General features: G+C 37.5%; 1 long non-coding RNA gene across 1 annotated transcript; it reads left to right on the forward strand.

Moving 5' to 3' along the window:
* Positions 1-790: 790 nt before the first annotated feature.
* On the forward strand, positions 791-23,056 carry LOC117080657. Its single transcript, XR_004435915.1, has 3 exons — positions 791-1,012; positions 14,603-14,653; positions 22,873-23,056. It is a non-coding gene; the product is annotated as an uncharacterized LOC117080657 (long non-coding RNA).
* The last annotated feature ends 1,086 nt before the right edge of the window (positions 23,057-24,142 follow it).

Genomic DNA, 24,142 nt, shown 5'->3' on the forward strand with positions numbered 1-24,142 from the left:
GGCGGCCGCCTGTAGTCCCAGCTACTCGGGAGGCTGAGGCAGAATGGCGGGAACCTGGGAGGCGGAGCTTGCAGTGAGCTGAGATCTGGCCACTGCACTCCAGCCTGGGCGACAGAGCGAGACTCCGTCTCAAAAAAAAAAAAAAAAAGATGCTTTATGTCCTTTGATACCTTTGTTTTCTGCTGTGGTAGTTGTCAAAAATACTAAGTACCTAGGACTTTCCTTTCTAAAATCTTCACTTTCTTTAAAGTCTATCTCTGAGTTCCATTTTCTTGACGAAGTGTTCCATGACCACCTCTCCTAATGTTTCTTCTCTAATGTCCCATAGCATTCATTTGTACAGTTAGTTTTACAGGCAGCTATATTCTAGTATTTTTCTGATTCTTGTAATACATTATATTCTCTTCTTCAGCAGGGCCTTTGCATATACTGTTCCTCTACACCCTTCAGCTGGTTGCCTCTTTCCTATCCTTCAGTTTTTCAGTTCAAATGTTATTTTTTTAGCATGAATTAAGTCCCCTAATCTTAATCTTTCATAGAACTTGTATTTAGTATAGTTGTTAATTAGGATTTATTGATTTGCTTTATGCGACCACCAGAGCCGGCGCCAGAGAAAAAGGCAAGTGAGCAAGATAAAAAGGAAACCTTATTACCTAGCCAATGTAAAGAAAGAGGAGGCGAGGCTCACCGGTCTCCGGCGTTCTCTGTCGAGGTTCCTTGGTCCGCATATGAGGAGGGGCCCATTAAGTTCCTGTCGCGCGCCTGCCAGAGCGGCTTTTATGTTTTGGGCCTGGGAGTGGGCGGGCGGTAGGCGGGATGCGGACGGGTCAAGGGCCGTGCGGTGGGCGGGGCCAGGTAGGTTTCGGTTTCATCCGTCGGACGTCATGCTGCGCCTGCGCAGTTGACCTGTGCCTTCCCGGGCGCGGGAAAGTTGGCGATGAAGAACGCGGAAGTACGCCATCGCAGTCGTCTTTGGCCTCTCCCCACACCCCACGTCCAGTCATTTATTTGTGTGAGTATTTGACTTTTCTACTAGACTATAACATCTGTGAGGAAGGTGCTATTTGCTTTTAGTCACCCTTGTGTGTTTTATTTATAGTACAATGCCTGGTCAATAATTGAGGCTCAATAAATGCATCTTGAAAAAAAAAATAAGCGAATTTTTGATTTGTAAATTTCAAAAGGCAGGGGCTGTAACTTACAACTTAACTGCATAGAACCTAAATGCCAGAGAGACTTAATGCTTGATTTCCAGAGAAGAAAGCTGAGTATTTAATTTACCTATACAAGAAAGTGTTTAGGAGAATAGCAATATCTACCCAGATAATTTTTATTGGGAAGAGAGGGAAAGTACAGAAAACATTTCTAGAAACAGTCATGTAATTAGAGTTAAATAGAGATCATAATTTAAGCAATCAGAGTAATTACTTAAATTGTTTATTTCCTTTTGAATTGTAGAGTCATTGCTAACAAAACCTCTTACTATATTTTTTATATAGTAAAATAAAATTCATTAAGAAATATAGGTATGGGCAGGCAAAGGAGGCTATTAGTGGCCGAATTTGTTCCAGAGCACTTTCTAAAGACTAAATAAAATTGTGCTGGCCTATTTATGAGTTAAAAATATACACTATCTTGTTTGGCCCATTTTTTGTTTTACACTCTCCTGGGAGCCCAGTGGAACTGTAGCTCATTTTTAGCTCCCTCCCTAGCTCCGTATTTTCCATCCACCCAGGCTGGATGGGAGTGAAAGTCACTTTGCTATTGTCAGCTGCATTGGAGCAGCTGAATCTCTCTGTCCCAGAAGTAGGGAAGGTAGAGGACTTTCCATTCTTAGCTAAAGCTAGTTGCTTTGGCCTCAGGGGCTAATTAAGTATTATAAACACTGATTAAATAAGGTGAGTCCTTTCTGTCACCATTTTCCAGAGAAGGAAATGGAGGCACCACACCTGGGAATGACGTTTGCAGACTCAGGAAGACAATTTGCAGTTGCTTAATTCCTTTGCTTTGCAAATGCCAGCAGAGAGCACTGGAGAAGTTAGTCATAGTTTGAATACTATTCCAACAGGTCACATTTGGAGGCTGAGGTGTCTCATTAAAACTTCCTGTTACTGCTATATATCCCTACGCTGTATATCCAAATCCATGACAGAGGCGCTGTACGTCTCCTGTCTTAACACCTAATAGTCCTTGCCAGATGGAATGAAAAAGTTGATTATACACAGCTTTGCCAACGTCTCTTGACAGGAAAGAGCAAAAAAAATCCTCCTGAACAAATGAAATGTCAGTCAAAGCTCAAACACATTAAAGCAAGATATGCTATATTATTTTCCTAGATTAGAGATTAACTGGTTTCTAATTAATTCTGAAGATGTATAATATTTTAGCATGACTGGTTTTAGGATTCAGGAATATCCTTTAATCCAGTTTTGTTGTTGTTGTTATTTTTTTACTCAGGTGCCTACCTCCTTGTAAAGTGGGTATTATCATGCAACTGGAATCTTAGCTTTTCAGAAAGTCACTGCTTTGGGAATTGGAAGAGGGGCAGAGCTCAGGATTTCTTCTTTCTTTCTTAATGAGCTGTAGTCTATAAAGTGTTAAAACAGGCCAATATTTGAAGGGGAAAAAAAAGAGTTTGAGCTCTTCACATCTTGACAGTCCCCCACTCCCACCCTTGCTCTGAGCTCAGGTTTGCCTCACAGGGATGTTTCAAAGAAATTGGGTTGTGTGGGTGGGAGGCAGGGAGGAAAAGGAGGATTTTAGAATTAAATAAGACTTTTGAAATGGTTTGCAAATTTTCATTGCAGGGAATGTGTCATTAGAAATCACTGGAATTGGTGCAAGTTCTATCACATTCGCATTTATAGTTTTCAGTGGCTTTTCTTGATGGTTGGATGGGGGTGGAGCTCTCCAATGTCTACCCATTGACTCATGGGATCTTAAAGGAGAGACATGTTTCTAACTCTTGCTTTGGGGAGAAACTATAAAACTGTAGTCCAGAGACCTTCAAATGGCCTCCAGTCTCTTCTTTAGTATAGAATTTTAGAGCTAAATGTTACCTTATGAATTTTTCTAGATGCTTGCCCCTAAAAATGTAACTGGAGGAGCAGCAACATTGCTGTAACAGAGGAGGTTGCTAGGATTGTAGAATCCCCACCCTAGACCTTCTGAATCTCACCCTGCCTTTTTAATAAGATCCTCAAATGACTCCTAAGTGCATTAAAGTTTGAGAGGCATTGCTCTAGATGAAACTCCTTATTATATAGATTAGGAAGCTGTGGGCCTGATCTGGGGCATTATTAGTTCTTGTTAAAAGAACCACAAATAAGAGCCTACTCTTCTGCCTTCTCTGCCCATACTGCTCTTCCCCATATGACACTGCCCCTCTTGAACCTTGAATTCAGTGTTAATTGTGTATATGTGATCGCTAGTAAAAAAGCAAGTGGCCCCCCCATTCACATAAACAGATACTGTGTCTGGGTTTCTGTGATCTCTAATATCATTGCAGAAACTGTTGTGCCCGAAGTCGCAAGACCCCAGTAAGTGACCACCAGAGTCCATAGTCAAAGCCAAATAGCCGGGGTCGCTTTATTACGAGTTCGAACCCGGACCTCTCCGCTTTATACAATGGCAGGTAAAGAGAGAGGCCCCAGCTGCTGTTTTAGGGTTTCTTTTATAGCGAGGTACAAACAAGTCACAGAGAAACAGTAGTTACAAGCTTATTATTGGTTAACATTTAAAGTTGAACATTCGGCAGTTTCTGGGTGGTTCCCGCCCTTTTCGCAACCTCAAACGGCTGGGGGTTTTCCAGATAAGTTGTTTGTGTAAGCCCAGGGGGTGGTCACATGCATGTGTGTTGCAACCTCAAACGGCTAGGGGTTTTCTAGATAAGTTGTTTGTGTAAGCCCAGGGGGTGGTCACATGCATGTATGTTTAGAATTTTTCCTTTAGGGGCTTTCTATCTCAAAACAACTAGCACAGTGTCTGTGTATGTAGTGGGTGCACAATGAATACTATAATAATATTAATATTATTAGTACTGACAGTTATTAGTGTTATGTACATGGTAAAAGCAAGAGAAAATGGTGAAAGTTTTTCAGGCAAGGTGTCTTATCCTCTTATCCACCCAAGTAGCTTCAAGACCAGACCAGGAAATGATGGAAGGAAGTGGCTTTGGTGGGACCTGGGTTTATTTTCACTTAGTTTCCTGCCAGAGGCAAGGAGGTGATCAGCTGGTACTCAGAACTGCTCGTAACCACGAGGATTTTCTTTACCTGCTTCCGTGGCACTAATAAAGTAAAAAGATGAGGAGTCATTTAGAGACACCACCAATGCCTTTTGTGCTTTTGGGTAGAACCTCTACTCTTCTGCTAATTGCAGGTACAGTCATTCTGGACAAATGGAAAACAACTCACTCCTGGGCAGCAATCTGCCTTCTCATTTTTCCCCCCCATCCTTCTACACTTTCTTTTTCTACCTTCAATATTTATTGAGCACTTACCATATACCAGGCTCAACGATAAACGGAGGGTAGGCTCACACAAAAATGTATAATGCTTGGCTTCTGCCCTCAGAAAGATCTTATTGTAGCAAGAGGAACAGACAATGTAGAAGGGCCATGAGATGAGAGCTATGGGTGAACATGAACAAACACCATGAGAGAATAAGAGAAAGTCTGAGGAAGAGGAAAACTAAGTGAGCACCTGTAATAGCTGCAGATTGTGACAATACGTTACATATCTGTGTTACTGAGTTTTTCAAGGGGTAGGTAATAGGACAGTCTCCTTCGAGGTAGTAATATTTGAGTTAAGCCTTGCCAATCAAGTAGTCTTTCACCAGTTGGCAGAATGAAGAAACATCCTTGTAAGGAGAAGGACTAGCATAAGCAAAGATGGGACACAGTGAAAGTGTGTCCAGAGAATAAAAAATAGGTTTGTTAAGTCATAAGGTATACAGAGAAGAATAGCAGAGGATGGTATTGGAAAGGTAGGTGGAGGTTTGATTTTGAATAGACTCGAATGTCCTATCTAATAGTTTGGCCTTTATTTAATCCATTGCCAAATTTTAAGTAGTACAGTCACATAAATGCATTTGAGTTTTAGACATGTATCTCTGGCATTTTGGTTGTGAGGAAAGTTGAAAATAGGAAGAAGGAGCTTATAATACTGTTACCATGGGTTCTTGCTCCCAGAGCTCCCAAGATGGTGGCCGGCTACTTCCAAAATGGTGGCAGGCCACTTTCAAGATGGTGGCAAGCCTCGTGTTCTCTGACCCAGCGTTCTTGGCCTCACAGATTCCAAGGAATAGAATCTTGGGCCATGTGGTGAGTGTTATAGCTCTATTAGAAGCCGTGGGTCATGGAAGAGAACCGTGGAACCCAGTGACTAGTGTTCAGCTCGATTAGGATGAGCCCAGGCACTTAGCCGGTCAGGAACAATGGCAAGCCGTTAGCCCGATCTTGAGTGGCAATGGGCGCCTCACTGGATCAGGAGCACAGCGGACACCCTGCTGGATCCAGAGGGATGGAAGTCAGTGGCGGGTCTGCGATGGCGGCAAACAGCAATGGTGGATGGCCAACGAAAGCTCAGCTCCAGCTATAACAAACATGGACCAAAAGAGTGTGGTTGCAAGATTTAATAAAGTGAAATAAAGTGAAAACAAAGCTCCCATACAAAGGGAGGGGACCCAAAGAGGGTAGCCTGCTGGCTTGAATGCCTGGATTTATATCCCAATCATTGTCTCTCCTGCTGTGCTCTCAGGCATTAGATGATTGGCTATTTCTTTACCTCCCGTTTTTGCCTAGTTAGCATTTTAGTGAGCTCTCTGACTGGTTGGGTGTGAGCTAAGTGGCAAACCCCGTGTTTAAAGGTGGATGCGGTCACCTTCCCAGCTAGGCTTAGCGATTCTTAGTTGGCCTAGGAAATCCAGCTGGTCCTGTCTCTCAATACTATTAACGTAGTTCAGGCAAGAGTTGCAAGCCCTCGTGTCAGCACAGGTATAGAAGAAACAGATATGGTATGCAAAGATCTCTTCTCGTCCCTTCCTTGTGTCTCCCCGGGAAGGGCAGAGAATGAACTGCTTAGCTTAAGATCTAGACTTGGAGTTCACACAGGTCACCTGTGGTAGAGTCTCCTTTGTTCACACATATTTAAATACAAGAAAAGCTGTAAAGAAAAGGAAATTACATATATGCTTAGTTTTACTAGGAAGTTAATCACCAATTGCAACCTTGGTACTTTTCTCTACTTGGATTGTAAGTCGGAAACAATTTGTATGTTTTACCAAATGCCCTCACCTAGATTCCTACATCAGAACAGCACCAAGATGCTCAGCACTTGTCGATACTCTTTCCAGCTGGGAGGTGACGTAGAACTGGGCTCAGCCTTTGACAACTGTAATGGCGTCTGTGGGATTTCTTTGCAAGAAGCTGGATGCCTTCTCTCTTTAGATGCTTTCACTTCTGGGCGTGGGATGCCACATCCAGGGCCTGGTGCGTGTGATGAGTGGCAGAAATGAGCACGTCCATTGTAGAAGATGTTAAAATTACTTACTTTGGGGTCAGTTCCTTTTTGGGGGAAAGGGGCATACGTGATGGGTGACAAGGCAACCCTTCCCTGTGGAGGAGAGAACTAGGACAGTCCTAACTGAGCTGTGTCATGGGTTCTACACACAGGCATGGATCACCACCACTCTACTAACTGCACGTGGAGCAGTGTTTTACTTCAAAGGGCTGAACCACTGTTACATCTTGTTCTTAAATCACAAGGTTTAAATAGCAATGCCATGTTTAATTAGGGCCTGAGTAAGACTTCTGCTTTGAGACAGAACAACCTCTGAAATGGATCCTTTCATCTCTGAAAGGTATGCCATAAAGTAAAAATGTTATCCATGTGTAACAAGCAAAGGTAGAGTAAATTAGAATTAGAGATCTGAATTCTAGGATTTTGGGAAGGACTCTGAAACTATACAGAAGAACTAATTGATTGTTATTAAGAGCTGTCTCTCATTCTGGCTAACATGGTGAAACCCAGTGTCTACTAAAGATATAGAAAAGTAGCCAGGCATGGTGGTGCTTGCCTGTAGTCCCAGCTACTTGGGAGCCTGAGGCAACAGAATCACTTGAACCCAGGAGGCGGAGGTTGCAGTGAGCTGAGATTGCACCACTGCACTCCAGTCTAGGAGACAGGGTGAGACTCCTTCTCAAAAAAAAAAAAAAAAAAACAGGGCTGGTTTAATAAATGCATGTGTTTTATGGTTTAAATACAGTTTTAAAAGTGATCAGAAAGTGTATTTTCTTAAGTCGTGTTAACATATCTCCTTTGAGTGTTTGGGAAGCTGTGGCATAGCAGGTGGGCATGTAGTCTTTGAAAGCAGACAAATGACTTTTCAAATTTTTATTCCTCCATTCATTAGTTCTTTAATCTTGAGCATTTTACTTAGCTGTTCTAAATGCCCATTTCTCATCTTTAACCTGAGAATAATAAAACCCAACCAATTGGAGAGTTATAATAATTCCATGAAATAATGTAAGGTATCTGTCCCGTAAGAGTGTGCACAATTCATTTTCTTTGAACTTTTCCCCCACAGAATAAAATGTGCTTCCCTTCAGACACATCAAGTTGATGTCATTTGATCTCTTGTCAGCAGGAATTGTATTTAAATTTTTAAATTTTTAAATTAGCATACAATCAAATTGAATATTTTGGGGATATAGTCTATGAATGTTACCATATTTATAGATTGATGTAAATCTGTAACAGAATGCATAACAGTTACATCTCCCCCAGAAGACTCCATTGTGCTATTACTCTGTAGCCTTTCCATACCCCTAATTCTTGGCAAACACTGATATATCCTCTATCACTACAGGTTTGTCTTCCTGAGAATATCATATACATAGAATTATGCCCTGTATAAACTTTTGAGACTAGCTTCTTTCAGATTGTATAATGCCTGTGGGATTCATCAAAGTTGCATGTGTCAATGGTTTGGTTCTTTCCATTGCTGAAGGGTATCACATTGTATGGATGTGTCACTGTTTGCTTATCTATTCACTCATTAAAAGACACTTGAATTGCTTCCAGATTTGGCAACTATGAGTAGAGCTGCCATGAACATTTGATGTACTGGTTTTTGTATAAGTACAAGTTATTATATCTCTAAGATAAAATACCCAGGAATAGAATTTCTGGGTCATATGGTCAATACTTGTTTAGCTGTATAAAGTCTGACAAGCTATATGTGTTCTCACTAGCTACATGTGCTCTGTGTCCTCACTAGCACTTAACATTATCAGGATGCTTTATTTTAGCCATTCTAATAGGCCTAGAGAGGTGTCTCACATGGTTTTAATTTGCATTTTCCTAATGGCTAGTGATACTGATAATCATTTCCTGTGTTTTTTCATTTATTTTTTAACAACACATGTCCTCTTTTAAGTAAAGGGTCTGTTCAAGATTTTTTTGTTGTTGTTTTTTTGTTTTTTTGGTCTATTTTTAAAATGGGTTGTTTTTTACTGTTGAAATTGTGTTAACCTGTTAAAGAGTTAACATCTTTATCTTATTGAGTCTTCTATTCCATGAGCACTGTATATCTCTCCATTTAGTTCGTTCTTTTCTTTCTTTTATTAGAAGTTTATAATGTTCAACTTGGAAATACAGTGTAAGCTATGTTACCTTTATAACGAAGTATTTTGTGTTTTTTAAAGCTATTGAAGACTGGTCTTTGAATTCTGAAATGTCATTGCCATTATATAGAAAGATAGTTTGCTTTTGTATGTTGACTTTGCTAAACTCATTTATTCATCCCAGGGGCTCTTTTGTTGTTTTCTTAGGACTTTTCTACATAGAGAATTATGTAATCTGTGAGTAGGGGTAGTTTTATTTTTTTCCAGGCTTCTCCTAAAGTGTTATCTGTCCAAGGTTAATAACCACTTCCTGGTTTTATGCTCCTGTGTGTCTACACTGAGAGGGAGGGGAGGAAAAATGTGAAATTCTCCGCTAGTTTCTTGGTACTTTAAATTTGTATCTTCTTTCCCAACTCTCCAACTATTTTTACCGCTAGAGTCCTCAAAGTGATGCTCCATCCATTCTGCACAGGTTTTACACCTACATTCGACAAGAGAGACAATGTGAATTCTGTTTACCCATTTTACCTCAAATCAAAACCAAAGAATGGTTTGGGACATTTTTTTCTCCAGTAGTTCTTTGTATTTCTCCACCCATACTCTGTTTTTCATTTCTGACCCTTAAATTCCTTTTCTGACCTTAGTCCTAGATAGATAGCCAGGGTTGTGAGCATGAGGCAATGCCAGTGGGACAGAGTAAAACCAAGTGGATATTGAACACTGAGCTTTGGTTTCCTTAGCACTGTGCACTAAAAAAATTGAGTTAAATGAGTCTGGACACAGGACAAGAGAAAACTTTAACCCGGCTTATGTTCAGATTATTTCAAATTAGTGAGTTAATGAACCTCTTAAGTCACAGAAATTATCTGTATCAATTTACAAAACAGGAAATCAATGAACGCTTTCTTTGGCTGGGAAGTGTGGTTGTTGGCAATTCTGTGACATTTGCGTTTTAAAATGTGAGTGTGTGCGTGTGTTGCCAGCATCGGTGACGGGCTGCAGGGAGAGTGGCTTGGGGACCCAGTCAACGGAAAGAAAGAAATGGAGGAAAGTGGTGATGGAAGCCCTGGAGTGCTTGTTTTGACGGCTTTTACTGGTTTCATTGGGTTTCGTCTCTTGCTCTGGAGACATCATGTAAACTTTGGCTCTCTGAGAACATCTTTCCTTTCACAGTGATCTGGCTGTTAAGGTTAAATTAATCTAATCCCATGAAACTGCCTGGTAGCTTCCTGCTGTTTCAGAGTAAACTTTGGAAGAAAAGTCATCCCCACCTTTAAGTTGCTGTCCTTCTTCACAATGCATTCGGCGTTTCGGTAGCGACGCAAACACCAACATATTTCAGGCATCGCTTTAATATTGACACTTCTTTCTATTCTCTCATTTCCACTGCACCCGGAGGCTCTAAGAGCTGGTCTGCAACACCGCCATCTGGTGGCTCCAAAGCTACATGGATGAAAAAAACCAAAATCTTGCTGGTTTCTAGTTTTTTGTTGTTGTTTTGTTTTGTTTTTGTTTGTTTGTTTTTGTTTTGCAAGCCATTTTTTCTGCTGCTTTCAGTTGACTTAGGACGAACTTATGGCAGATATGTGCACCATTTTATGCCTCTGCTCAAGCCATTTTTCTCTTCCTGGGGGCACATGCCCAGAGGCGTCCCAGGTCAAGAAGAAAGAAAACAGAGGGATTTGGAAAGCAATAGTGTTTCTGATAAGAAACTAAGAATTATACAGAGAACTGGTGCTACTGGGATGCATCTGATGTGAATGTAGTTGTATGAAGTTTCCTTATCTTCTTGGGTAATTTCAGGAGTTTTTAGTCTTCACACAGACAGCAGACAACATATTTGTACTAGGAGATCTTTTTGCGTTTACATTTCTGGGTTTTGGAGTCGTGGGTAGAGAAAATGACTTCCACACCAAACTTCCCCCTGCTCAGTCCCATCCCTCAGCCCCTTCTCCAGCCTTAGCCCCTAAAAGTGCTTTGTTGTTTCATGTGTAATGATTTTTCCTTCTAAAGAAATCTGGAGAGTTTTACTGTTCCCTGAAATTTTTTGTATCCTAGTTGAAAATGCCAAAATGAACACTAGCTGCTTCAGTAATCCTGATGGGGACATAAGTTTGTAAGAAACAGGAATCTGTGCTGTGTTTTTATTTTACTACTGTGGGCATCTCATCTCTCTCCCCATTACTCACCTTAGGAATTCCTTTTTCATTTATTTTTCCAGTTTCTCCTTAATGTGGTGTGTGTATATTTTTGTATGTATGTATACATTTGTGGGTGGGGTGTATGTATGTGTATTATATATTCTCTTTACTAAACTTAAATTCCTGCATAAATAAGAAAAAAAAAGAGGCACATCTGCCTTGTAGGAGTGACTGTTCCTTCAAGATTTTTAACTATGCCTCCAGGTTGTGTCCCCACCCCTCAGAATCTTGTCAGTTAGAGCATTCACTGCAAGATCTGAAGATGTGGTAGCAAAAGCATCAGCATTGCTGCCTAGCTTTCTCCCCTTCATCATTTGTCCCATAGTTGTCAACCAAGTTCAACCTATTTGAGAGTTGTCATAAAAACCAGCTAGAAGCTCAGAAATTAGTGTTAATACAGCAGCATCTTCACTCTAAGCAATGAAAAGAGACGGGTTATTGGGCAACAGAAAAAATACAGTGAAGATGAAATGGTACCAAATTATCTGTATGCTGTATGACCAATCTCTGGACATTTGAGTATCAAAGTGATTTATTATTACACATGAACTTAGAAACATTTAAGGACAGAGACTAAAGCTATTTCATATCCTTCCCGCACCTCCCTGCCATCCAAAATCTTAAGAACTTGGAAATTGCATACTAGTTCACTCAAAAACATACATAGAGACTTAATGATCAGTTAGAACCCAAGTTCCAACTTATTGTAGGCAAACTCATGAAAAGTCTATAATTAGCTGGATCACTGATAATAGTTGCATCAAGAATACAGAAGTAAAAGAAAAATTAAAGTTTCCTGATAATCCAAAATTGTGTCACAGATCCCATTTACCAAAACTTGCATTTTAGTTCTTCATTCGTAGGTGAATTTCTTATACCCATTGTCAATCTACGTAAATGACTTAATTTTCATAGAATTATCTCAGTGAGTTTGGCCAAAACCACATTAGAGATACAAAGTTTGGCAGTTGAAATTCTGATTTAGGCAAACAAGCTTACAACACTAGGACATTAGAGGTAACAATTTGGGAAAATTTTTTTAAACACACAAAAATAAAATCAAGAAGTCAAGGTTCCAGTGGCCTGGGCCATTTTGTATAGGAGTCAGTAGCCTCATCAATCACAATACTTCTAAGTATCCTAGAGTATTACAGCATCCCATAAAACATTAACTGCACCCCAGAATCTAGATTACGCTCTTCGTCCTCTGTTTGAAAGGCAATGAATATGTATGATATATTTTAGGGCTATTTCCATAACAGAGTGGTTGAAAATATTAAAGATACATAACAGTGAAACCCTCTGCTTTATAGAAATCAGACGTATTACTGATATATTTCTGGCACCAGAATGGACCTCCTGAAGAATCCCAGTCACTATAAGTGTATAGGCAAAAATGTCTGACAGTAGCATGAATGTTCTGGAAAAATGGAATGTAAGTAGAACTGAAGGTAGGAGAAGAATGTTAATTTCATGGAGGTGATTATCAGTACAGAATTTGGGTTGGAAAGGAAGTGATGGGAAGGAGGAGTGAAGAAAGGAGAGAAATTAAAAACAAATTCATATATTCATGTACCATATTATTTATTAATTAAACAAATTTTACTGAATATCCCACAACAAAAATTAAAACAAATATTGGTCTCTGAGATAGTTCTAGCATCCAAATTTCTTGGCTAATCTTCCAAGTAAATATCTTATTTTAAAGAAAATCAAAAGTCAATGAACAGAAAGTATAATCCAAAATGTGTGTGTGGGGAGCAATGTAGAACATTTTTAGACCTTTTTTACTCAAATTAGAATCTATGGATCAGTAGCATCAACTTCATTTGGGTGCTTGCTGAAAATGCACTTCCAGGAATTGTCAACATGTGACTCGTGCACTTACACAGGGCCTTATACTCAGAAGGGCTCTGGGATTGGTTTAATATGTTGTTTTTGCCATCTTGAAATTCTTAATTTAGAACAAGGGGTCCTGAATATTCACTTTGCACTGGACTCCGCACATCATGTAGGTCCTGTGCAGGCTTTTGGGCCCCATATCTGAGCTGCTGAACAAGAATCTGCATTTTACCTTCAGGTGATCTCCCTGTGCCCTAAAATTTAAGAAACACTGTTTTCAACCATACAGAACAATTTTAATAAGTCGTATAGTTTTTTCTCTTGTATCACGTGTATCATTCACATGTTTTATTGTTCATTGCTCCTGCTTCAAGTTAGCGGAGGATTCGCTTACATAACCTACTATACAGATGACCTTCATTGTTGGTGTTTTGTATGACTGCTAATGAATGTGTGTGTCTTCTTACAAGTTTCTCCTTCATGAAACAAAGGGGGAGCACCATTTTCAGTTCAAAATGTGGGTAACAGGATGAAGTCAGAAAATCAGTTAAAATTGGAAGAAAAGGAAGAAATAAGAGGAAACTAAGAAAAGAAGGCCAAAGAAGTGGAAAGGCAATATTGAAAGAGTGAGATTGTTAAGATTGTTGTATCATAAAGAACTTGTGTGGTCTTTATCTTGGGTTCTTGGTGTGGAGCTTTTAAAATCTTTGGGATTTCCTAAGTGTTAAATGTGTCTTTGTTTTTTTTGAACATCTTGGATCACACCTGAGTGTAGGGTAAGAGGTGATTCACAGCGGGCCCAATGATAGCTTCAGGAAGCAGTCTGGTCAACAGAAAGGACAACCGTGTGATTACAAGGTTGGGCCTTGAGTCAGCCCAATCTCCAGGGAGAGGGGAGGAACTGGAGATAAAGTTCAATTACATGTCCAGTTGCTTAAGCAGTCATTCCTATGCAATAAAACCCAATAAAAGCTCTGGACACTGAAGCTCAAGTGGAGCTTCCTGATGGTGTGAATACGTTGATGTGACAAGAGGGTGGCGACCCTGATTTCATAAGAAGGTACAGAGCTCTGCATTTGGGACCCTCCTAGATTTCACCCTACATGTCTATTTATTAAGCTGTTCGTGATTTGCATCTTTTATAATAATAAAAACGTAATAATAATTCCAGCACTTTCCTAAGTTTTATGAGTTATTCTAGCAAATTATCAAACCCAAAAGAGTCTTAGAAACCCTGGAATTTGTAACCAATAATTCAGAAATGCTGGCGATCTCAAAAATATGGCTGGCATCTGAATTGGTGATAGTCTTATTGAGAATTGTGCTCTTCAGCCTGTGGGGTCTGCATTAACTACAGGTGGTTAGTGTTAGAATTAAATTGTAGTCCCCAGTGGATAGCCAGATAGTTGGTATTAGAGCAAAGGTGAAAAAGGAAATGCAAGATGTTGACCCTGTTTTGTGTCTCCAATTAGGTCAAGTCCCTTGTCACATAGATGTACACTGAACTGCAATCAGTCATCCCAAAGTCACCCCTTTGGGATGACTGATTGCAGTTCAGTGTGCATAAGCCAAGCTTGCAGTAAGACAAGCCTGTACTCTGCTATATACACATAAAGCTGGTGGCCTATACAGGTTATGAGACTCACCAAGAAGATGCCTGTTCATTCTCAAAGCAAGCTCCCAAAGCTCCTAAAGACAAGAGGCTGGGGGAGGTAAGGGAAGAGAGTGGGAAGTGGGGACAACATATTGTCTTCTATAGCTGGGAAATTCTAGCATCACAAAAATGGGACTAATGATCTACAAACCCTTGCTACCTGAAAATCAGAAGTCCTTAATCTTTTTGCACTGCATACATGGACTTTATGATAAAAGTTGTAGACTCTTACTTCAAAGCATTCAGCTACAAATGAAATTTTGCTTATAATTTCATCAGGTTCACAGGCCTCCTGAAACCCATCACGGTTATCTGTTCCAGTGACTCAAGGTAAGAGCCCTTGTGTTATGTAATAGCATGGATTGGTGAATTCAGTGGTGCCTGAATTCAAAATGCTAACTGACCCACTCCTTTGTTATTTAGACTTGGATATATTGCCTAACTTCTCAATTTGTACCTTTCATAATTTTTGTGAAAGTCACATTTGACATAAAATAGAAATCCAATAAGTGGTAGCCGTTATCATATTCCTGAAAACCCATCTGCTAATAATATGCATGTGTGTTAGTAGATTTATTTTTTCTCTTCCTTTAAAGAAATAGATAATAAACATATAGAATATAGATGTGCTTAATTATATAGAGAAGTGCTCATTGTTTTTTTTTTTTTCACATTGACATTAGGTTTATTTAGAAATTTCCGTTGCCTTTTCTTTGATAAACATCAGGGCTCTTATGCAGTTTTGTTCAGAAGCAAATAAATCAAAGCATCCTTTTCTGCTATATTTCTAATTAGTTTTACAAAATGAAAATTAGAAACAGCACACATTCCACACGTGTGAATGATCAGATTTAAACACCACGTTTTTGAAACTTGTAAATGAAAAATTGATTGTAAGATTGCAGGTAAATTATAGGTAGATCTCTCAGTGTTAGAAACAAAAAGAACACATTATTTTCCCTGGGGATAGTTGATAATTCCATTTGAACATCTGAGCTTCATTTTAAAGACGAACATGAAAAAAACCTGAAAATGGTGGAATTGGCATAAGTAAAATACCAGTACTAGAATTAAAATGACAAATGAATTAATTTCCAAAAGTTAATCAGATCATGTATGTGAGAAAGGGCTAGATTTATATAGGAGTAGAATTTAAATTTAGGACTACACTTCTCAAAGTGACAACGGGAGGTGAAGCTCAGGGAGTAATGTTGGACATTAATTGAATGCATACAAGTAGACAGTTTCTGCTTCTAGTTCTTGATTAGTTGGAAGGATATGGAATGATGACCTAACAGTAGAAGGATTGGGAAAAGCTTCATAAAGATAGTGATATTTGCTAAGTGTGCTTGTTGAAATATGAATTGAGACAATTTGGCAATTTTTCTGATGTGGCTCCTGGATTCAGTTTTCTTTTTTTTTTTTTTTTTTTTTTTATTATACTTTAAGTTCTAGGGTACATGTGCATGACGTTTATATCATGTATAACTCCCCAATGCAATCCCTCCCTCCTCCCCCCTCCCCATGATAGGCCCCAGTGTGTGATGTTCCCCTTCCCGAGTCCAAGTGATCTCATTGTTCAGTTTCCACCTATGAGTGAGAACATGCGGTGTTTGGTTTTCTCTTCTTGTGATAGTTTGCTAAGAATGATGGTTTCCAGCTGCATCCATGTCCCTACAAAGGACGCAAACTCATCCTTTTTGATGGCTGCATAGTATTCCATGGTGTATATGTGCCACATTTTCTTAATCCAGTCTGTCACAGATGGACATTTGGGTTGATTCCAAGTCTTTGCTATTGTGAATAGTGCCGCAATAAACATACGTGTGCATGTGTCTTTGTAGTAGAGTAATTTATAATCCTTTGGGTATATACCCAGTAGTGGGATGGCTGGGTCATATGGTACATCTAGTTCTAGATCCTTGAGGAATCGCCATACTGTTTTCCATAATGGTTGAACTAGTTTACAATCCCACCAACAGTGTAAAAGTGCAAGGCCGGCGGACCCCGCCCCGCCCCATCGCGGGGACGGGGGGGCGCCGGGGGCCTCCCACTTATTCTACACCTCTCATGTCTCTTCACCGTGCCAGACTAGAGTCAAGCTCAACAGGGTCTTCTTTCCCCGCTGATTCCGCCAAGCCCGTTCCCTTGGCTGTGGTTTCGCTGGATAGTAGGTAGGGACAGTGGGAATCTCGTTCATCCATTCATGCGCGTCACTAATTAGATGACGAGGCATTTGGCTACCTTAAGAGAGTCATAGATACTCCCGCCGTTTACCCGCGCTTCATTGAATTTCTTCACTTTGACATTCAGAGCACTGGGCAGAAATCACATCGCGTCAACACCAGCCGCGGGCCTTCGCGATCATTGTTAAATAAAATACATAATTTGGGAAAAAGAAAATGGGGCCAGGTGCAGTGGCTCACACCTGTGGTCCCAGGGTTCTGAGAGGCCAAGGCAGCAGAATCACTTGAGGCTGGGAGTTCAAGACCAGCCTGGGCAACATAGCAAGATTCCATCTCTATAAAAATGAAACTAAAAAAACTAGCCAGATGTGGTAGTGCATGCCTATAGTCCTAGCTACTTAAGAGGCTGAGGCAGGAGGATCACTTGAAAGGTTACAGTGAGCCATGATCATGCCAGCAGTTCCAGGCTGCAGTGAGCTACGATCATGCCAAATCAAAAAAGAAAATAAAAATTCCATGAACTTCCCATTTTCCAGAGAAATCCAGTGTTAATTCTATAATCTGTTTTCAATCAATAGTCAGCATTTCATGTGTCAGTAATACTGGTTTATATCATCTTTTAAATATTTGCATAATACTGCATTGATTTAATTCGTTTATTTATGAAGCCAAGCTCCTGTTGATATAGGCTTTTGGATTTTAGTTATTGTAATTAATGCTGTAATAAATCCCCCTAATACAGATGCTCTTAAAAAGTTGTCTTTCTTTTTCTTAGAAAATGTTTCTGTAGGTAAAATTTCTTACTCAAAGAGTGTGCACATTTTATACTTTGAAACCTCACCAAATGCACTCTTGAAAAGTTTAATCAGGTTACATTAGTAATAATAGGACACAGAAACAAAAGTATGGCTAAATCCTAACAACATAACACACTGTCAGTCTTTCTAATCTTTAGCAAAATGATAGACTGAAAAAAAGACCCTATTTATTTGCATTTCTTTGATTAGTGATTTTGGATCCTTAGCATTCATTATTTGATTTATTACCTGTTTGTATCTTTTGTTCCTTGTTTTGTTTTTGTCTTGGGGGGAAGGGAGCTTATTTTTATTTTTTGTCTTCCTCCGCCAGAGATAATTAGGTATTGGGCATATAAAATTTTTGTCGGGCATGAACAGTTTTGTTTTTCAAATTTCCTGTTGCTTTTCATATTTGCTTATGATGATACTTCTTGACAAAAATGTTTTAAAAAGATGTCATCTATAATCAAATTTTAGAGTGCAGTTTCTGTATTTTATGTCAGTCATAGAAAATAATACGGTTTTTCAAGAGAGCACTGTAGGACGTCAATTTACACAGTATAAAAATATTTTATAATGTACATCTATAACCTAATAATCATTTTTAAAAGCCTAGTCTTGATGTAAGATACTCCTAAATGGAAGATATTGATTACCATCAAAGACTTTCCAAAACTCCCAAACTTTGGACTTGCAGTCTCCTGGAAGGAAGGTTAGTTATCAAAGATAGAACAAAATCTTAAATAAAGAGAACTATTTTAAAATGTTGATTTACCACTTAGCAGTTAGGTGACATGTGGAAAATCAACTCTCTCAGTCTAGATCTGTTAAATATGTTAAAATCATACACATTATCTAATCAAAATGTTAATTGTTCAATAAATTTTTTTAAATGTTCAATTTGTTGTATTTTTGAAAATTTTGCACTCACTGTAGTTTCCTTCCTCTCTCCCTTCTTCCCTTCCTTCCATCTTTCCTTTCCTTGTATCTTTCTGTAATCATATGGCACTTTTTATACCTTGATTTTAAACAAAACTTTCTGAAATATATAATTTATAAAAAACTGTTTTGATAAATGCACAAGCTTAAAAATGACTACCGACACATAAACATTAAATTACCAGCACTTTGAAGGTCTGAACACACTTCCTAATCCATTTGCACCTCTTCTGCCTCCCCCACTTCTTAATAATTATGCCATTGCATTAATAATTATAACATTGCAATCCTGGAATTTGTTTTACTTTTTTCTGATTTTCTTTATATTTTATTTAATGTACATGTTTCTGAAGTGTATAAAAGTAAAGTTATATTGAATGTATTATCTGCATTTTAAAAAATTCAATGTTGTTTTATATTTCTGAGAGTCACCATATATTTTGAGTTGATTCATATTTATTGCTTTTATAGTTTTCCACTATAAGAATGTACTGAAATTCATTTCTACATTTCCTTAAGCATTTCTAATCATTTTTTATGTATCTTTTGGTGCACAAATGCCTGAATACGGTTAGAATTTTGGAATTCCTGGATTCCAGACAAAGCAAAATTGTTTCTTAAAATCATGACTACCCTGCCAATAGTGTATTAGTATTATTTCCTATTATTATTGTCATTTTAAGAGAGGATCTCCCTCTGTCGCCCAGGCTGAAGTACAGTGGCATAATCACAACTCACTACAGCCTTAACCTCCCTGGCTCAGCCAGCCCTCTTGCCTTAATCTCCCTAGTAATTAGGCATGAGCCACCACGCCTGGCTAATTGTTTTCATTTGTTGTAGAGATGGTGGAGTGTCTCACTATGTTGCCCGGGCTGGTCTAGAACTACTGAGCTCAAGCAATCCCTCTGCCTCAGCCTCCCATAATGCTAAGATTACAGGCATGAGCCACTGTGCCCAGGCCGATTTCCTATTTTCATCACTATGAAGAGTCAGATTTTCTAATTTTTGTCTATTTCATGACTGTTAAATGCCATTGTTTTATGATTCTAACTCACATGGACCTCCTTGTTAGCCACGTTGAACATATTTTCTTATGTTTGTGGCCAATCATTTTTCTTTTCTGTGAAATAATTCAAACCCTTGGTCAACTTTTAATTTGGTTTCCTTTTTTTTTTTATTGATTCATATCATTCTTTATATATTCTTCATACTAAAACATGTCAAATATTACAGAAGTCTACAAATATAAGCTTCCCATTTCTGGTTTGTCTATTTATTTTCTTTAGGGACCACAATGTGTTTTTAAAATTACATGATATTTAATCCAACTAAGGTAAAATGCTGTGTATGACGAGGCCCAAGGAATCAATTTTGTTTCCTTCAGATGAAAAATTAATTGCTCTAAAATCATTGATTTAAAACTCTTTCCTTTCTTTGCTAATTGGCAATGCCAGTTCTGACATACATGAATTTTCCATTTATATGCAGGTCATTTTTTGGGCTCCCATCCTGTTCTATTTATCTATTGATCTATTACTGTACAGTTTTACCACAGTTTATAAGTGTTGATACCTGGTAGAAAATGTCCTCCTAAATTATCTGATAGATTCAGAAGTGTCTTGGTTGTTCGTGGACCTTTGCTCTACCAAAAAAGTTCAGAAACACCTTTAGTTACAAAGAAAATTACTAACTTAATGGGATTTTCATCTGAATTAAATCGTTCTGTGGGTCAATGCAGGGAGAACTCACAGTTTTGCAATGCATCTGCTGTTCCACAAAAACAGAATATTTCTACATTTATTCAGGTTTCCTTTACTTTCTTTCAATAAATATATATGGTATATATATTGTGTATACATGAAGGTTTGCACACATTTTGCTAGTTTTATGCCAGAAGTACTTCATATTTTTGGTTTCAGCAGTAATGACATCTTTTAAAAATTATGTAATCTATGTATTTAAAACTAGTATAATAAATGAAAATGAGTTGTGTATAAGAAGAAGAAAACTTGGAAAAATTTTAAAATATTACTGCTTTTTCTATATTTTTATGTTTTTCTGTTTTTTCTACCTCATGAATCTTATCAGTCAGTGGTATCAGTTTTATTTCATTCTTCACAGTTCTCTCTGTTTTGTTTTGTTTTTCTATACCCTCGAAACTAACTAGAAAGAATTCTGTTTGTATTTCTGATTTTAAGGAAAATGCTTTCCAAGTTTTACCATTAAACGTAGTCTCGCTTCTGTCCCTCCATCCACCATCTTTTTGTTTGGTTGATGATACTAGAAAGGCTAAAAAAGTTCCTTTGAATTTCTCATTTACCAAGAGATTTTATAATTAAGTGCTGGTTATTTTGATACATTGTATTATTCATCTATTGAGGTGATCCTATGTCTGTTAATGTTATAAATAACATCAGTTGATTTTCTGATTATGAACTACCTTTGAATTCCCACAAAAAGCCAATTAAGTCATTTATTTTTATAAACTTTTACTGTACAGCTTTATTGGTTGCTAATATTTTGTTTGGGATTTTTGCTTCTATGTTTACAAGTAAAATTGTCATGTAATTTTTCTTATAGTTTCCTTATCTGCTTGCAGTGCCATATTAAAGATGGTATTATAAAAATATTTTGGGTATTGTCTTTTTCTCTACTCCAGTAGAATTGAGTAAAACTGGAATTATTGTTTTCAGATTTATTAATAGAACCCACTTGTAAAATTTTCTGACCTTGGTATTACTTTGGGAAAAGGTTTGGAACTATTGATTCGATTAAGTAAATTATTATAGAATTATTCAGAATTGTCTTTTTAAATTAAGTGAATTATGTAGATTTTCTAGGTGTTTGTCCCTTCCATCTAAATTTTCATCTTTATTAACATAAAGGTGATAATTATATATTTTGAACATTTTGAATGGCTACTATGTCTGTGGCTGTGTTCTAATTTTTATTTCTAATACCATTTATTTGTATCTTCTCTTTTTTTGTGGTCAGTCTGGCCGGTGATCGGTCACTTTTTCAGTCCTTAAAATGAACTCACTTTAGGCCTTTATGTTTTATTCCCTCTAGTTTATCAATTTCTTCTCATATTTATTCTTTCTTTCTTTCTTTTCTTGTGATATTCTTTGTTAAATGTCTGAATTTGGATATTTAATTTGTCTAAAAATAATTTCTTCTCCTCTAGCCTAAGGATTTAATAATGTTTATTTTGACATCAGATCACAAGCATCTTGGTGATTGTGCAGGTATTAAAAGAGTAAATGGTATCTTATTGCCATTGTGTTTTTGTCATCGATGCCTATTTATAGGAATTTTTGAATTTCCAAATTAGTATTCTTTTTCCAATTATCTTTTTGCTAATAACTTCCGTTTTCATTGTATTATAAGAACTCCCAATTTTTGACATTTGTTGAGATTTGATTTATGGCTCTTTATGTGGTCAATATTTGTAAATGTTTCGTGTATGCTTAAAAAGAAAGTATATGCTTCAATTGTTGACTGGTACTTTATAAATGTGCACTAGACAAGATTGACAACTTTATTGCTCAAAATTCTTTATCCTCACACATTTTCATCTATCAATGACTAAGAAGGACATTAAAATTTTTCACAATAATGGATGTTGCATCACTTTTCCCCTCAAATTTTGTTAATATTTGCTTCAGATTTCCTCATGCAAAGCTATTAGTGTCATAGAAGTTTCAAATTGTATCGTATTTGAAAATGGATCATTATGAGCTGACTATATTTCTTGCTAGTAATACTTTGCCTTAAAGTCTATTTTCCTGATATTAACATAGCCACACCAGTTTTGTTTTTTTGCATTTAAATTCATTTATTATTTTTTATTTTGTTTTATTTTATATTTTGGCAGAGGGTCTTGTTCTTTTGCCCAGGCTGGAGTGCCGTGGGATGATCACAGCTCACTGCAGCCTTGATCTCCTGTGCTCAAGCAATCCTCCTGCCTCAGCCTCCCAAGTAGGTAGGACTACAGGCATGTGTCAATATGCCTGGCTAATTTTTTTTTTTTTTTTTTTTTTTGGTGAAGATGGGGTCTCATTATATTGCCCAGGCTGGCCTCAAACTCCTGGGTCCAAGAAATCCTCCTGCCTTGGCCTACCAAAGCAGTGCGATTACAGGTGTGAGTTTTGCTTTTTCTGTCTTTTTGGCAAATGTTTCAATTTTTAACCCTTCAGTATCTTTATGTTTTAAGTGTATCTCTTATAAAGAACACAGAGCTAGATTTTATCTTTTTGTTCATCCTGACAATCCCCATTTTTAACTAGAAAGTAACAAATTTATGTTTACTATAATTACTGATATTTTATTATCATAATATTATATTATCCCATCTCATTGTCTTTCTTTTTCTTATATTTATTATATTCCCTTATTTTCTTGTTTTCTTTTTTAAGTTTTTTTATTAATTGAATGTGATAGTAGCCAACCTTCAAGATAGTCTCACTTCTTGGCATTCTCCTCCCTGTGGAAGCCCTTCCCACATTGTACCATTTCTGGTTTATGTGATCAATAGACATGGCTGACATGATGGCATGTCATATCCAATAGTTGGTTATAAAAGGCATCGCAAGTTCCATCTTGTTGCTTTTTCTCTCGTGCACTAAAGAGCCACTCTGGGGAACCCAACTGCCTGCCAGCTTGTGAGTACTCACATGGAGAGGCCCGTGTGGCAAGGAACTAAGGTCCCTGTCCAACAACTAGAAAGGAACAGAGGGTCTCTGCCAACAGTCAGGTGAGTAATCCTCGAAACCGATCGCCCAGCCACAGTCAAGCCTTCAGATTACTACAACCCTGAAAAACATCTTGAATGCAATCTCATAAGAAATATAAAGCCAGAACTACACACTAAGCCTCTCCTAAATTCCTGACACCAATTTATATTAATTCCTGATTTATTATCTTACAGTTTCTATAACTGCAAGATAGTATAGTTATAACTGTAAGATAATAAATGTTTGTTGTTTTAAGCTTAGTTTGGGTGGTAATTTGTTATATAATAGATAACTAATACAATGTGTCTGTGTGTGGATATATGTGTGTATAAACATACAAATGTCTGTGTGTATATATATGTGTGTATAAATATACATTTTTTCTTTTATATTTCAAGATTTTTACCCCATCTACTAGTTTATAAATTGTATAAACTACTCCTACAATTTTAGTCTTTATCCAACAAATTATATCACATAATAATTAAAATCAGTAAATTTAATAACCAATGAATCAAAGAAAATTGTAACAGTTTTTGCTTATTCTCTTTTTTACTGATATTTCTATCAAATAATAATTCTTTCAATACATTTTAAATCCGACAGATTACAAATTATTACTACTATCTTATTAAATCCATATTTGTTTAGATTTAATGACCTATTCACTAGTTTTTTGCTAATATCTATTTCTTTCATTTCAGATCTTCTATCTGGGTTCAGTTTACTTATTCCATATCAAAACCTTTAGAAATGCCTTCCTATATGGTCTGTTGGTATAATGCTCTCTGGCTTATCTGAAAACACTTTTATTTCATGGCTGATTTAATTTTTCAATTATAATATATCATACCCACATAAAATTGCAGATAGCAGAGGTGCTTAGTTTGAAAACAAATTTAAGCAGTGAGTATACCAACGGATGGTAACCTAAATCAAGAAATTAGGGCATTATAACCTTCTAGAGGCTTCCTTCCTGATCCTTCATCTAAACTAGCCCTGCAAAGTTAATAACTATCCTACATTCTAAAACTGTAGATTAACTTTGCCTTTTGTAAACTTAATACACCATAACTCTACAGTATGTAATAATTTATATCTGACTTCTGTTCCTCAAAGATGTGTTTGTGAGATTCATCATGTTGCTACATTTTAATGTAGTTT

The sequence above is a fragment of the Trachypithecus francoisi genome, unplaced genomic scaffold (assembly GCF_009764315.1).
Source record: "Trachypithecus francoisi isolate TF-2019V2 unplaced genomic scaffold, Tfra_2.0 Lachesis_group8, whole genome shotgun sequence".
Classification (NCBI taxonomy): Eukaryota; Metazoa; Chordata; class Mammalia; order Primates; family Cercopithecidae; genus Trachypithecus; species Trachypithecus francoisi.